Source organism: Molossus molossus, unplaced genomic scaffold, assembly GCF_014108415.1.
Source record: "Molossus molossus isolate mMolMol1 unplaced genomic scaffold, mMolMol1.p scaffold_m16_p_2, whole genome shotgun sequence".
In the NCBI taxonomy this organism is placed as follows: Eukaryota; Metazoa; Chordata; class Mammalia; order Chiroptera; family Molossidae; genus Molossus; species Molossus molossus.
This window is the reverse complement of record NW_023425355.1, coordinates 146155851-146170010: the sequence shown is the minus strand read 5'-3', so window position 1 is coordinate 146170010 and position 14160 is coordinate 146155851. Positions and strand designations below refer to the sequence as shown.

The 14160-nt window shown below is 48.0% G+C and overlaps 1 protein-coding gene across 1 annotated transcript in view; it reads right to left on the bottom strand.

Moving 5' to 3' along the window:
- NLGN4X (neuroligin 4 X-linked) overlaps positions 1–14160 on the bottom strand; it is a 186318-nt gene that overhangs the window by 100251 nt on the left and 71907 nt on the right. The gene's annotated exons all lie outside the window — the stretch shown is intronic.

The window sequence follows — 14160 nt, the reverse complement described above, 5'->3', positions numbered from 1 at the left end:
TAGCGTCTTTCAAAACCGGGGCCCTGAAGTGTACGAGGTCCCCTGCTTTTTCAGGGGAGGTGGCTATTTCTAGAACGTCTGGGATCCCAGGCCAAATGTTCACATGAGCCTGCCAAAGGAAGCTGAACCCCATGCTGCGGTTCTTACAGAAATGATTTGCCAAACCCCAATTTTAAATTACTTGGAGAGCGCAGAGCCTGGCCAGAGACGTAATCAGCTATCGCCGGGAACGATCGAGGTGCCCTCAACGTGTCTCCTTCCTGTTCCGTTTCGATACGCCTCGGAGGTGTTTGTCCTTCAGAAGAAACGACACGGAGGGCTTGAAAAACAGCCAGCTCAGGTGGAGCGTCTAATGCGGTTACCATGATGAACTACGTCAACACCAGCTTTAGGGGGAGCAGGGAACTATTCTGCCGGAAGGAATGCCAGAGTGAACCCCCAAAAAGCATTTCACAATCCAGACAGGCCGCCTGCCTCCTCACCCCCCCACCCCCCACCCATGGACAGCTCCCTGCAGGACCCTGGAAGGCAGCTACTTCACAGCTAAGGGATTAGCATCTCTATCAAACCACAGCCTAAAGTAATTTTACATATAAAAGGGAATAGTGCAGTCACTTTAAACAAAAGTAAGAATTAAAATGAAAAATGAAGTGTGATTCGATCAATAAAACATCTCCATGCCCCAGTCCTGCTGGACATCCAGGATTTTCTTGCACCTGCTGTTCGGCCCCTGCCTGTTCAGACTTTGGCTGGCTCATCTCCAAACGTCTTGTAACTGTTTGCACCCCAGATGGAATAGGAAGTACTTTGCAGACACTTCGGAGAAGGAATGTTATAGTTTAATGATATAATATAAGATGGATGAAGTTCATTGTCAATTACAGAGACAGGGCACACAGAAGTACATTTACAGGTGTGAGTATGCGAACCAGTTTATTCTCGTATTGTTGATTCTTTTTTCTTTATTGACTTTAGAGAGAGAAAAACGGAGAGGGAGAGAGAGACAGAAACATGGATGAGAGAGAACATGGACTGGCCGCCTCCTGCACGCCCCCCACTGGGGATCAGGCCCACAACCTGGACATGTACCCTGACCGGGAATCGAACCGGCGACCTCTTGGTGCAGGGTTGACGTGCAACCACTGAGCCACACTGGCTGGGCTTGTATTATTTATTAACTATTGTGTTATTTTTATACATATTTTAATGCTCACCTGAGAATACATTTATTGATTTTTTAGAGAGAGAGGAAGGGAGACAGAGAGACATTGATGTGAGAGAGAAACATCCACTGGTTGCTTCCCATATACACTGGGATGGAGAATCGAACCCACAACCTGGGTATGCAGACTGACCAGGTATTGAACCCAGAACGTTTTTCATAAATAGGATGACGCTCCAACCAACTGAGCCACCAGGCCAGTCGTAGTTTCTATCCGATCAACGCTAAACCTCCTTTCGCCCCACGCTGTCTATAGGGAACCCATTCCGTCAAGTCAGTGGATAACAGTTTATGGGCACATTATTCTCGGAAGAATGAAAAGAAATGACAGACCACAGAATAATTCACCACGGCCGCTCTTCTGATGAGCCATCACATTACATATGCATTGACCAGCTGAATTTTGTTTTTCTGTCTCTGAAGAGAGCAAATGGCAAGTTCAAATTCGCTTTGTTATCTCGAGGGCGTGTCTAAGCCGAGTGCATCCTGTTCAATATAGCAGGTGACACGTGACGGCTGGACGGGCACAAAGACGTTTCCTTCACTGGCACAGCAGAAATGTGATGCATTAGCTAGTCCTGAGCCGCAGAGGGATCGACCCTTATTCTTCTCTTCACTCCTGGGGGAGACCCGTGAGCAGCTACGATTTCTCCAGTTCATTTCAGCAAGGAGACAAACGGGATCCCCCTCGTCCAAGGGCCCGTGCCTCGTTAGTCCACGCGCTCGTGACGTCATTTCTTCTATGAATACGTATGGACACTGTGGATAGGCCAGCCCTGGCCCGCAGGAGGCCGGACCTGAGCCTGCTGTGCCCACCTTGAAGGTCAGTCGTCGTCTGAGACACACTTGCGTAGACGGATTCGGAGGGGACGCGGTTCGTTCCTGCAGAGTCCTCTTCGGAGACGGGGCGTAGAGATGCGGATGCGATATGAGGACGGGGTGAGTGGAGGAGGGGAGCCTGGGACACCTCAGTGAGGGCTCAGCTCCTATCAGCCAACGAGGCAGGTTACTCTTGTGGAAGACGGGGTGAGAGGACCCCGGGACGGAGCCGTAGAACAGACACCCAATCAGGATACTTCATCCGTTACCCGCACCTTGACCATCTGTTGTAACTGGGACAAACACGCCACACATACATTGTTTTTAAAATAGTTTGTATTGATTTTTTAGAGCAAGAAGAAGGGAGAGAGAGAGAATCATTGATGAGAGATAAAGATGGACCGGTGTCCTCCGCACGCCCCCTACTGGGGAGCAAACCTGCACCCCGGGCAAGTGCCCAGACCGGGAATTGAACCCGGACCTCTCAGTCCATGGACAACGCTCCATCCACGGAGCCACACCGGCCGGGCCACACATGCATTTCGACACAGGTTGTAATTTCCTCCTGGACTTGAATGTGCCCCGGAACACGGGGCATCTCATCCAGGGTGTCCTGCGTGCACCTGTCCGGGGAAACCTGGCTCCCTAGGCAGGGACCAGGTCTGCCTCTGGGGGGTCGGCAGGGCGGCCGTCCTGATTCCTCAGGTCCTTCTGAAGTGGGGACACTGAGAAGACAAGTTCACCGGGAATGGACATGTGGGGGGATGGGAAGCCCTTCCGATGAGCACTCCGCACAGAACCTTCACCGGCACGGGGCGGAGGGTGGGGGATCTCACCACATGCTGGGCTGAGGCCCGACAGAGAGAGAGGAAGGGAGAGGGAGAGAGAGATGGAAATATCAAAGAGAAGGAACATCGACTGGCCGCCTCCTGCACGCCCCCCACTGGGGATCAGGCCCACAACCTGGGCATGTGCCCTGACCGGGAATCGAACCGGCGACCTCTTGGTGCAGGGTCGACGCTCCACCACGGAGCCACACCGGCCGGGCATGCTTTGTTTTTAAGTACATATTTTTTTTATTCTCCAACTACAGTGGACTATGATTCATGTCAGATGTTCAGCCCCACGATTAGACACGGACGTAGCCACGAAGCGATCACCCTAAGTCTGAGCAGAGAGAACCTGTCCATGCGGAGTGCCGGATGGCGCTGGGTCTAACATCACGAGCGGAATTCTGCCTCGAAGAGCATCTCAGGACAGCATCCCCGAGTTCAGAGCCGCCTGCCCCAGGACGCCCACGGACACAGAACTATGGAGTCCCAAGGTGTGGCCGTGAGGTCAGAGGGCCAGGCTTCGCCAGGATTTGATCCAGGACTTCTGGCCTTAGGTGAGTCCTGGCTTTCTGCCCTCAACACCACACCGCCCACAAGGCTGACGCACGTGTTATACGGTCCATGAAGGACCAACCACAGGGATGAGAAAAACACACATGCTTCTGTGTAGGGTCTACAATGCTCGCAAGTATGGAAACGGACTATTGTGTTCTCCTGTTCAATGTTTACAAGTGATATTGATTGTCATGCATCATCATTTACTTTTTCTGGGGCTATATGTCAGGAAACTCACAGGCAGGTATTTATGAACATAAAAAAGCTCAGCCCAGCCGGTGTGGCTCAGTGGTTGAGCATCGACCCTGCACCAAGAGGTCGCCGGTTCGATTCCCAGTCAGGGCACATGCCCAGGTTGTGGGCCCGATCCCCAGTGGGGGGCGTGCAGGAGGCGGCCAGTCCATGTTCTCTCTCATCATTGTTTCTTTCTCTCTCTCTCCCTCTCTCTCTAAAATCAATAAAGAAAAAAATATTTTATAAAAAGAGAAAAGCAAAGTCTCATTCTTTTTGATGTTCTCCAAGTTCAAAAACGCCTCTTTGTCATCATGCAAATAACAGGTTTTTGTTGTTGTTTTCTTGCGTGTTTTTTACGGATTGTATTTCTTCTTTTGCTCTGACGGAGTGTGGACGACAGACGAAGAGAAAATGTGAGCGATCGTTGGCTTTTGCTCTGCTGGAATTAGGAAGAATTGATTTCACACCTTCTCTCACGGGAATGAAATACATGGAAAATTGTACAGGCCTCTGATCTATGACTACGCTTCTCATGAAAAACTCAGAGCATTGTGCCGCCTTACCTCAGGTTTGTTTTATTTTTATTTTTTTTTGCTGTGAGTTTTGTGATTGCACTATTTCTGTTCTCGGGACGAAAAGACAAATCCTGTTAGGTGTACACTCGTCTCTCCCATTTTTATTAGAACTTCCTGGGGACGGAATACATTGCCTCCCTGAACCACCTCCACCAGCCTGAGATTAAATCACAATGTATTTAAAAACTGGAACTAATTTAATATTGAATTATGGTAGACATTCTTCATGCCGCTTCATATAGGAAGCTCAGGTTGAAAATGAAATTGGCTTTCATGGGCCCTGAGATACACCTTTTGAAATGTTGTATTAAACACACATACAGCCCGGCCGGTGTGGCTCAGGGGTTGAGCATCAACCCTGCACCAGGAGGTCGTCAGTTCAATTCCCAGTTAGAACACATGCCCAGGTTGTGCGCTGATCCCCAGTGGGGCGCGTGCAGGAGGCGGCCAGTCCATGTTCTCTCTCGTCGATGTTTCTATCTCTCTCTCCCTTCCTCTCTCTCTCAAATCAATAAAGAAAAAAAAAATGAAAAAAGAAGAAAACACACACCCACACAAGCAAAACAGAGACAGCGTGATGGACAGAGAGCAGGCAGACAGCTGGGGTTGGGGTTTTGGGGGGGATGGAGGGTAACACAGGGTCACCTTCCTAGCAAATAGTGAAAAGCGCTTCCTGCAAGGTAGTAGGTTCGTCTCTGGCGAGGGGACTCTGTTTTGAGTCTCAAAATAAATGATAAAACCCCGAGATAAACATGCCTGAGTGTGTGTCCTAGGACCGTTGGTATACCTCAATGACTAAGCAGAGAAGGGCAGCCAGAGTTCAGGGAAAAGCATACGTTTCGTGTTGGATTTGGGGTCTCAAAGGAGAGAGAGTGATCGGGATGAGGGAAATAGAATCAATGCAGAGAGACCTGTTGGAATAGGGCTGGGTCTCGTCACCATGTCATTCACCAAGTGTAGCTCATGGTTTATGCAAGATTGTAGCACTGAACTTGGAAAAAAAAAAACACATACCTTGGGTACAGGTGTTAGTGATGAACAGATTTGTATAATATTACCAGCCACCCCTGCCTCAGACTCAGAATCCTCAGGTCACTGTGAAATCAGAAAGTATGACCCAGCTGAATTAAACAGATCCTGATGATGTCCCATCGACCTCGATCTTAACATTTGTATATATCGGTATGAGCATTGCATTGCTTCAAAAACAAAACAAAACAAAAGAAAAATACTGGCTGGTGAGAGTATGATGAGCTTTTCGTTAATGTGAAGGTTGAACCCAGTGTGCTCGGGACTCTAAGCGCATCAATTCATTGTATTGTCGATCCGAAAAACATCTGCCTCTGGCCCAGATTGGAGAGGACTCTCTCGCAGTGTGCAGAGGTAGGTCGAATGAGTCCCCTTCTTTTATTTATTTTTTTTAATTTTTTTTTTATCCTCACCTGAGGATATTTTTCCATTTTTTGTACAGACAGAGTGGGAGGGAGAGAGAGAGGGAAACATCGACGTGAAGGGACACATCGAGTGGCTGCCACCCGCACGACCAACCAGGGCCGGGGACAAACCGCAACCGAAGTACGTGCCCTTAGCAGGAACCGAACCCGGGTCTCTCCGGACCGCAGGCCGACGCTCTAACCGCTGAGCCAAACTGGCCAGGGCGAGTCCCCTTCTTTTAAAACATGCTAGTTGGACAGCCACCAAGTTATGGCTGGCTTCATAATTTCATTTTCTTTGGCCATTCTATGCAATTGCAGTTACTTATGAAACTCCTGGCCATCGATTTGGGGTTTTATTATTGTTACCATTATTGCTTTCTGCTGAATCCGTCGGGAATGACAAAGTGCAGGTTAAAATACTGCACAGCCTAAGAAGCATCGGGGTGAATTGTGTTCATCAACGTTCAAACACGGGTCTTTCACCGGAGGGTCAAGTTCCTGCCCCAGGAGCTACCGGCCGCTGCTCAATGCGCCAGGCAGATTTGCAGACCTGCAGGGGACCCCTTGCGTGCCGGTCCCTCTGGCTCTTCATCTCGTTTTATTTTCTTGGTGTATCTCTTGGCATCCTCCCTCCCCTGTTCCCTTTGAGGTTCATAAGTCTAACACCCAATTTGTACTTAGTTATTCCTTCGTCTTTCCCACCCAGCCCCCCAACCCCCTCCCATCTAGTAAGCAACAGAAAGTTCTCCGCGTCTAGGAGTCTGCTTCTGTCCTGCTTGCTCATTGTGTTTGCAGATTCCGTTGTTGACAGATACGTATTCAGGGCCATGGTATTATTCCTATGTTTGTTCTTCTTCACCTTCAAGAAGACCCTTCAAGATCTCATATCATTCTGGTTTGGGGGTGACGGACTCCGTTAGCTTTTTTCTTGCCTGGGAAACTCCTGCTGTGGCCATCGATTCTCAATGACAGCTTTGCGGGGTGTTCTCTGTCCCCTTAAAGAGGGTCCCCTCAGCACCGTGACCGGGTGGTGTCCTCGAACACAAATCTCCCAGCTAGACTCCTCGTGGAGACAAGAGAAAGTCTGCCAACCTCACTGCTGTGCAGGGTCCGCAGGAAACCTAGGGCAGCACCTGGGGTCTCTGCACCCCAAGAAGGCGGTCCAAGGCAGTAATCCACTCACACAAGCATGTGCATGTGAGCGACCACACTGGAAACTGCTTTATAAATGGGATGAAAAACCAATCAAGGGATCATCGGCATCCCCCACCCCCTGCATTCAGCCACCTGGCTCTGAATCAGGGTTGGTCTGTAGAAACCCCAACATTTGGGCAGCGTGTTCCCATGCAGAGGGCCCTCTGAGCGTTGTTGCAGAGCACCTCCAGACTCCGACACCTCTGTGGCTACATGCAAATGCAACAGGATTTAAATGAACCAAAGCCAACAGGAAGAGGGAGGGTCAGTGCACGGAGCAGAGCTGATGGGCTCCGGACACGCAACGCCGGTTCTGTGTGATTTGCACCCCCTGGGCTTGTAGTGTTTGAACATTGAGAGGGACTAAGATGGTCTGAGGAAGGGACAGCGGTGCCTGGGGAGGAAGCTCTCACTGGACATTGGATCTGAGCAGGAGGCGAACAGATGAACCGCGGAGAAGAGCTTGTGTTTCTCAAGAGGCCGGCGGGGAGGGTTGGTGGTGGAGACCAGCCCTCGATCAATGCAGACCTGCTGGACCCTGAGCAAGGAAGGCACCCCGTACCCCTCCTGTCAGGCCGTTTCCCTAGGTAAATCCTGACCTGTGCAAAGATGAGGAAGAACAACAAGAACAACAGCATCCGTTTTGCAGGGGATAGAAGCAAACCACGGCGTGGGGTGGACACATGGGAACCTCTCCACCGCCGTTTGCCACTGTTCATGAGACACGGTCCGGTTTCTTTGGGACAGAGACACAAAAAGGGAAGCGTCTGAGACAGAGAGAAAGAAATGGGGTGATAAAGGCAGATGAGGAAAATACCAAGGGGCCTGAAAGAATTAAAATGCACACATTGTGCCCGGCCGGTGTGGCTCAGGGGTTGAGTGTGGAGCCTACACCAAGAGGTCCCGGTTCGATTCCTGGTCAGGGCACATGACTGGGTTTCAGGCTTGATCCCCAGTGGGGGGCGTGCAGGAGGCGGACAATCATTGTTCTCTCTCACATGGATGTTTCTCTCTCTCTCTCCCCTTCCTCTCTCTCTAAGAAATCAATAAAACTGCCCTGGCCGGTTTGGCTCAGCGGTTGGAGCATCGGCCTGCGGTCCAGTGGGACCCAGGTTCGGTTCCCGCTGAGGGCATGTACCTTGGTTGCAATTGTCCCCGGCCCTGGTTGGGTCGTGCGGGTGGCAGCCACTCGATGTGTCCCTTTCACGTCGATGTTTTTCTCTCTCTCTCTCTCTCTCCCTCCCTCCCACTCTATCTGCACAAAATATCCAAAAATGTCCTCAGGTGAGGATAAAAAAATAAAAAATCAATAAAACATCTTTTTAAATGTTTTAAAAGTAAATGAATACAGTAGAATGCACCCTCATTGTGAGGAGAAAGGCATCAACACAGGCACACCTTAGATCGGAACCCAGCGAAATAGTCTCTTCTACCCACTAGGCCACAACAGCTCCATTGTTAAGGACATAGCAGGTGCACAGTGTATTTATACATCTGAAAATCTTGACGTGAGGATAACTGCTGAGACCACAGTGATAGGAACATGGGAAGTTCAATATAAAAATATATAGATGATGCAGTCCTGACCTACAGTCTATAAAAACAGAAAATCCATTCGTTGCTTTTCACCCGGAATTGAGTCTCCAGGCCACTAACCCGGACGAGTCGGCGTTAGGAGGTCTAACTCACTCAGATGAGTCCTCAAGACAAATCACATAGAATATTACATTTTTTTTTTTTTTTTTTGTCCAAAAAGCAAAAGCTGCAATGGCCCAGGGAGGAGTCTTGACTCTAAGAACTCCGGCGATGGTCAATGTTTCAAGAAGAAAGGTTGGGTCTTTGTTTTGTCCAGTGACCAGAGCAAGGAGCAAAGTCTGGTGGTGACCAAAGGAAAAATGAATGAAGAGAAAGCTCTTTGGGAAGTTGCAAATGGCACTGGATACAATTCATGTGTTTCACGAAAAGACTGGAGGGTGCGGGATATTTCTTTCAAAGGGAACCTTTGGTTATAGCCTGTCCCCAGACAACAGACATATCATTATAGGAGACGCAACCCCGAGAAAGGGGGCCCCCTGGGAATTTTCACTCAAAGTAGAAGCCAGGAGCTGACATCATCACTACTTTTCAAGATCCTGGTGAAAATTCTAGTGAATTCGTGTTCAAAAACAAGGACGGAGAACTGAAAATATGCTAAAGGAGACTAAGTCAGTAATGCATCTGATGAAGCAGGGGAAATCAAATTTAGATTAGCGACTAAATCCATTACAGTGAATGAGTTATTAGTTCTAACGATATAGCAACCACACACAAAGTCAATTTTGCATATAGAGGAAGGTTAACGTATTTGAAAATAAATATTTTTATATTATGAAGGCACAGTCTAGTAGGGACCACAAGTCTGTAACATGGCCCTGGCCAGTTCGCTCAGTGGTTAGAGCCTTAGTCTGCGGACCGAAGGGTCAAGGGTTACATTCCCAGTCGAGGGCAAGAACCTTGGTTGCAGGTTCGATCTCAGGTCCCGTTGGGACTTGTGAGAAAGGCAACCAATCAATGTCTCTCTCTCTCCCCCTCCCTTCTATTCTATCTAAAAATCAATGGAAAAATATCCTCAGGTGAGAATTAACAAGAAGAAGAAGAAGAAGAAGAAGAAGAAGAAGAAGAAGAAGAAGAAGAAGAAGAAGTCCATTCATAAAACATCAGACATATAACACGTAAAAGAAAAGTTTATATTTGGAGATCCCTGGTACAAATAAACTGTGTAAGAATATCAACACATCTTCCTACTTATTTATAATTTTTAAATACCTCCTAAGAGTTTTGTTGATTGAACAGAATCATCCGGACAATGATTCTGAAGAGAGATGAGAACAGGAGCAATTTGGGCTGGAAGAAGGTAAAAATGGTTTGTCGCCCTCATTATATCACTGATTATACTTCTAATACTATTGAGTATGAGCATATTAAAGCAGTTTTCTTTAAGTACCATTAGCTAAATGTTTGTAAAAGAGCTAAGCGTAATCACTTCATCTTAGAACAAACTAGATCCTGGGTTGAGAAAATATTTATACTTAAAAAAAAACAACGATGATCATGCTGATGGGAGGGTATATAATATGGGGGTTGATATTTTGGGCCAACATATATTTATTAATAAAGACAGAATTGGTTGACATTGAGGATGGCATTATATACAAAATATAGGCAGAGAGTGTACGTATATACAAACATACATGTACACACACATCTATGTATACACATTTCTCATTTATTAAAATTATATATAGCTATATGTTCCAACAAATATGTATGAATTTAATATTAAAAATACATGATAGAAGATATGCATTTAAAATATTTATATATGCATTTTGAAAAATAACAGAATTACTCAAAAAATGTGTATGTGTTTATATATACACACATATATATGTACACATGTATTTTTCTGCACACACACACACATATATACATTTTTAATAAAGAATATCATTACTCAGGAAATATATTTATGTATTTTTATATGTTTATATTTCTATATTTCTACTATTTATGTATGTATTGTGTATATTTATATGTCTATAAATGTATTTTTAAAATATACTTCATGTATTGTATTTATTTTATTAACATATATAAATAGATGCATATACATATATAAGCATATTAAAATATATAGGGTATCCCAAAAAATGTATACACAGCATTTGAATAATGATAAAGCCACGGTGTATTAAAATGCATTTCATTTTCAAAATGTACCAGAATCTACAAACAGCCTGTAGACATTTTTGGGAGACGCCCTGTATAAATTCACAGCTAGAAACACAGAAGTAAGTCTATTTATATGAATATAAGTTACAGATCAGAAAAGGAAGCCAGGAACTCGGAGGAAGCTGTGATGTGGCCCTCGGGAGTGATGCGGTCAGGAAGGACGGAGAGAAAGCAAAGCGATTCTCAGCAACATGAGAGAGGGGACAGACAGAGAAGGCAGGTGGACCTCTCTGAGCGGAACCAGAATAAAGGCTGAAGACGGTACCTGAGTTGCACAGCCCTGTCATTTCCAGAAGCAGACAGGAAAACAGCTGACTCGAAGACATACCCTGACAACTCGCTGCAAAATTAGGGAAGCTGACGAAAACTAAACCACAGGCCAGGTAGACTCGGTGTCTGCTGAGGACCCGTATCCTGGTTCGCAGATGCTTCACAGTTTTCTTGCTGTGTCCCCACCTGGGGGAAGGGATGAGGGAGCTCTCTGGGGTCTCCTTCATAAGGGCACTAATTCCGTTCATAAGGGCTCCACCCTCATGACCTCATCATGGGCACCAGCGAGGCATCAGCATTCTGGCCGGGGGCATGGTCCAGGGGTGGTCCTCCTGCAGAGAAACCATCCCCATCTGTTCAAGACACACTCTCCACAGGTTGCGTCCAAGGTGTGTATGTCATGCTCTTCACTGTCTCTCAAGAATACCCGTGACCTAGCAACTGCTTGAGAGACAGAACAGGTCAGGGCCACGGCTGTGCCCAAGTTGTTCCCGAGCCCGCGCATAGACTCCACGTAAGCCAATGACGCGTCGGGTCGTAGCATGAATTAAACACCACTGATCAAACACCACGCTCGGGCACCCAGACCAAGGACGTCTATGGGAAAGCAAAGTAGGACCTGGACGGTGCCCACGCTTGCCCCGTGGTTCAAAAGCTCTGGGGTGTGCATTTGCTGCTTCTCTGTGCCTCTTTGCCGTTTTCATTCATTGGTGTCTGTCAACATCCGTGCTGAGCACCCCGCATGGAGACACCGTGCGCACCGGCATGGTCACATGCCACAGGACATGGGAGAGTAATCACACGCAGCACGCAAACACAGGGATGTCCCACGGGACTGGAGGCTGACTTGTGTGCCCAGCCTGATGGTGCCCTTCTGGGCCAAGACGGTGCCCTTGAGAAACGAGCCAGCAATTATCGGCTCCCCACGTACAGAGGGATGCCGGGGGCACGCACACTGGTCAGTGGGCAGCCTGACAGTAATTTGGGAAGGTGGTGTTTCTCCATTTGGGGTTTGCAGAGCCGACGGGATCTCCGCCAGCTTGCTGGCTCAAGGCACGGCGACTCTCGGCAAGCGTCCCCCGCCAGGCTCCTGTGGGCCCCGGCCAGTGGGTTCCGTGCCTCTCAGATGGCTCACGATCAGCCCACCGAGAGGAGGAAAAGCCGTTTTGTTAGAAGCTCGAATCCCTGCACTCACAGGCATGCGACTCCCCATTTCTGTCTGGGGAGACGGCAGACGCCGTGAACAGGGCATTCATTCCACTGCTGCGGAGCTCATTTAGGGAGCACCCTTCCATAGATGCCCTCAGATTAACTCTGGCTCCACAGAAAAGGAACCCTTCAGTGCCTGGCACCGCACGTTACTGAGGAAGGGCTGATGGATGGAGACCTACATACGCCACTCGGCGCAGAAATATGCCATTTCGCTGGGATGCTCCCATCGCTTTTAAAGAGGTGCGTCAAGAAATAACCGCATTATCACATGCGTCTTACAGTCCACCTGCAAAGCTGCCATTCATTCACTCGGTAACGCACAAGAGGGCTACCTTTGAATGCTGATGCAGTTTGCAAAGAGTGAGCTTCTTCGTGTCTAAGCATCAAAGTACAGAGCTATTAAAAATCAGTCGGGCCCGTGTCTTATTGGCATTAGTGAGAAAGTAACGGCCAGTTCCCCACCTCCCCCCCAAAAAAGTCTTTTTGGTTCCCACTTAGGAAAGAGAAAGTTAATACACCCCAATGATTTTTACTTATATTTTTTTCCATTTTTTGTTCAGATAGAGTGGGAAGGAGAGACAGGAAGAGAGAGAGAGCAAGAGAGAGCGAGAGAGAGACATTGACGTGAAAGGGACACATCGAGTGGCCGCCACCTGCACAACCCAACCAGGGCCGGGGACACACTGCAACCGAGGTACATGCCCTTAGCGGGAACCGAACCCGGGTCTCTCTGGACCGCAGGCCAACGCTCTAACCGCTAAGCCAAACCGGCCAGGGCCGATTTTTATATTTTTGTCGGCAAATCGGGACCTCCCATGACCTTTGCAAGAATAACAAGGTCAGTGGCTTTGTACATTTCATCTCACGGAACCCATAGATCAAAACACGTCTGTTGCACTGGGCCCTCTGCTTCCGACAACACTTTGAGAATTGCCGGATGAACATAAAGGTAGAAATTTGAAAACAGCAGTGCAAGGGGAACTGGATTTTGACCTTGGATCTTTAAAGGAATTTGACCCCAGATAAACCCCTGAACTTGACTCCCTCTACAGGGGCCTTGGATTCTCCCAGGGAATCCAGAGACAACCTTCCGTGTTTCAATGGCCATCAGCCGAGGTTGGAGAAGGGTCAGACTCTGCTGGCGAAGGCAAACACACCCCAACAATGAAAAGGGGGTGGCCCGCCGCAAAGCTCCCCAGGGAGCAGAAAAACTCTCCAACTACCCAAAGCTCTTGAAGACCTTTTATCTGTTCCTCTTGTTCCTGCCATTTTGGCTGCTCGAACCGGCCAAATGGAAATATCGATTCACCCGGGCCCCGATGTCAGGCATTTTTCCTCAAGGATGGATTCTTTTGCTGCAAACGGCCCATCCACAGCGTCAAACGCCTGACAGGCTAACACTATACAATCAAGGACGGTGCATGTGGTAATTTTGTTGTCCACACCCTATTCCTATTTTATTAAACCGGGAAAGCCACGATGAAGAGTTCTGATACCAGGAACCAAGAGCTATGATTTCAAGCATTTTTGTGCTGAGAAAAGATGGACAGGTGGAGCCGTGTGATAATGCCTGGCCTAAGCGATTTGAAATAAAGGAAAGGTTAATGTCATGCAGGCGGCCACCGTACTGTTTTGTTCTCTTTGGGCTGCAGGGAGAAGGGTCAACGTGACAGTCACAATTGCACAGAAGCATGTGTTAATTGGACAGTTCAATGAATGCGTTTGTGACTCATGACACCAGGCAAGTGGTAAGAGATGACAGGAGACAGCCAGCGATGTATTCGCCTCTTTTAGCCAGATATTACGAGTTGACAGGCTCACAGAAAACAGAGCGCGTTGGGACCAGGCCACGGTGCAGACCAATTTTGCGTATGAATCTAACAGGTCTTGCTTTGGAAACAAAGTTGCCAAGCACGTTCATACGTCACCAAGGAAAGGGGGTCGTGAGCAGAAACCAGAAGGAAGAAAAGGATGGGGGGGTACATCCAAGCAAATGTCAGTGGTAACCACATCCGCCTAAGATCAACACAGTCCTTAGC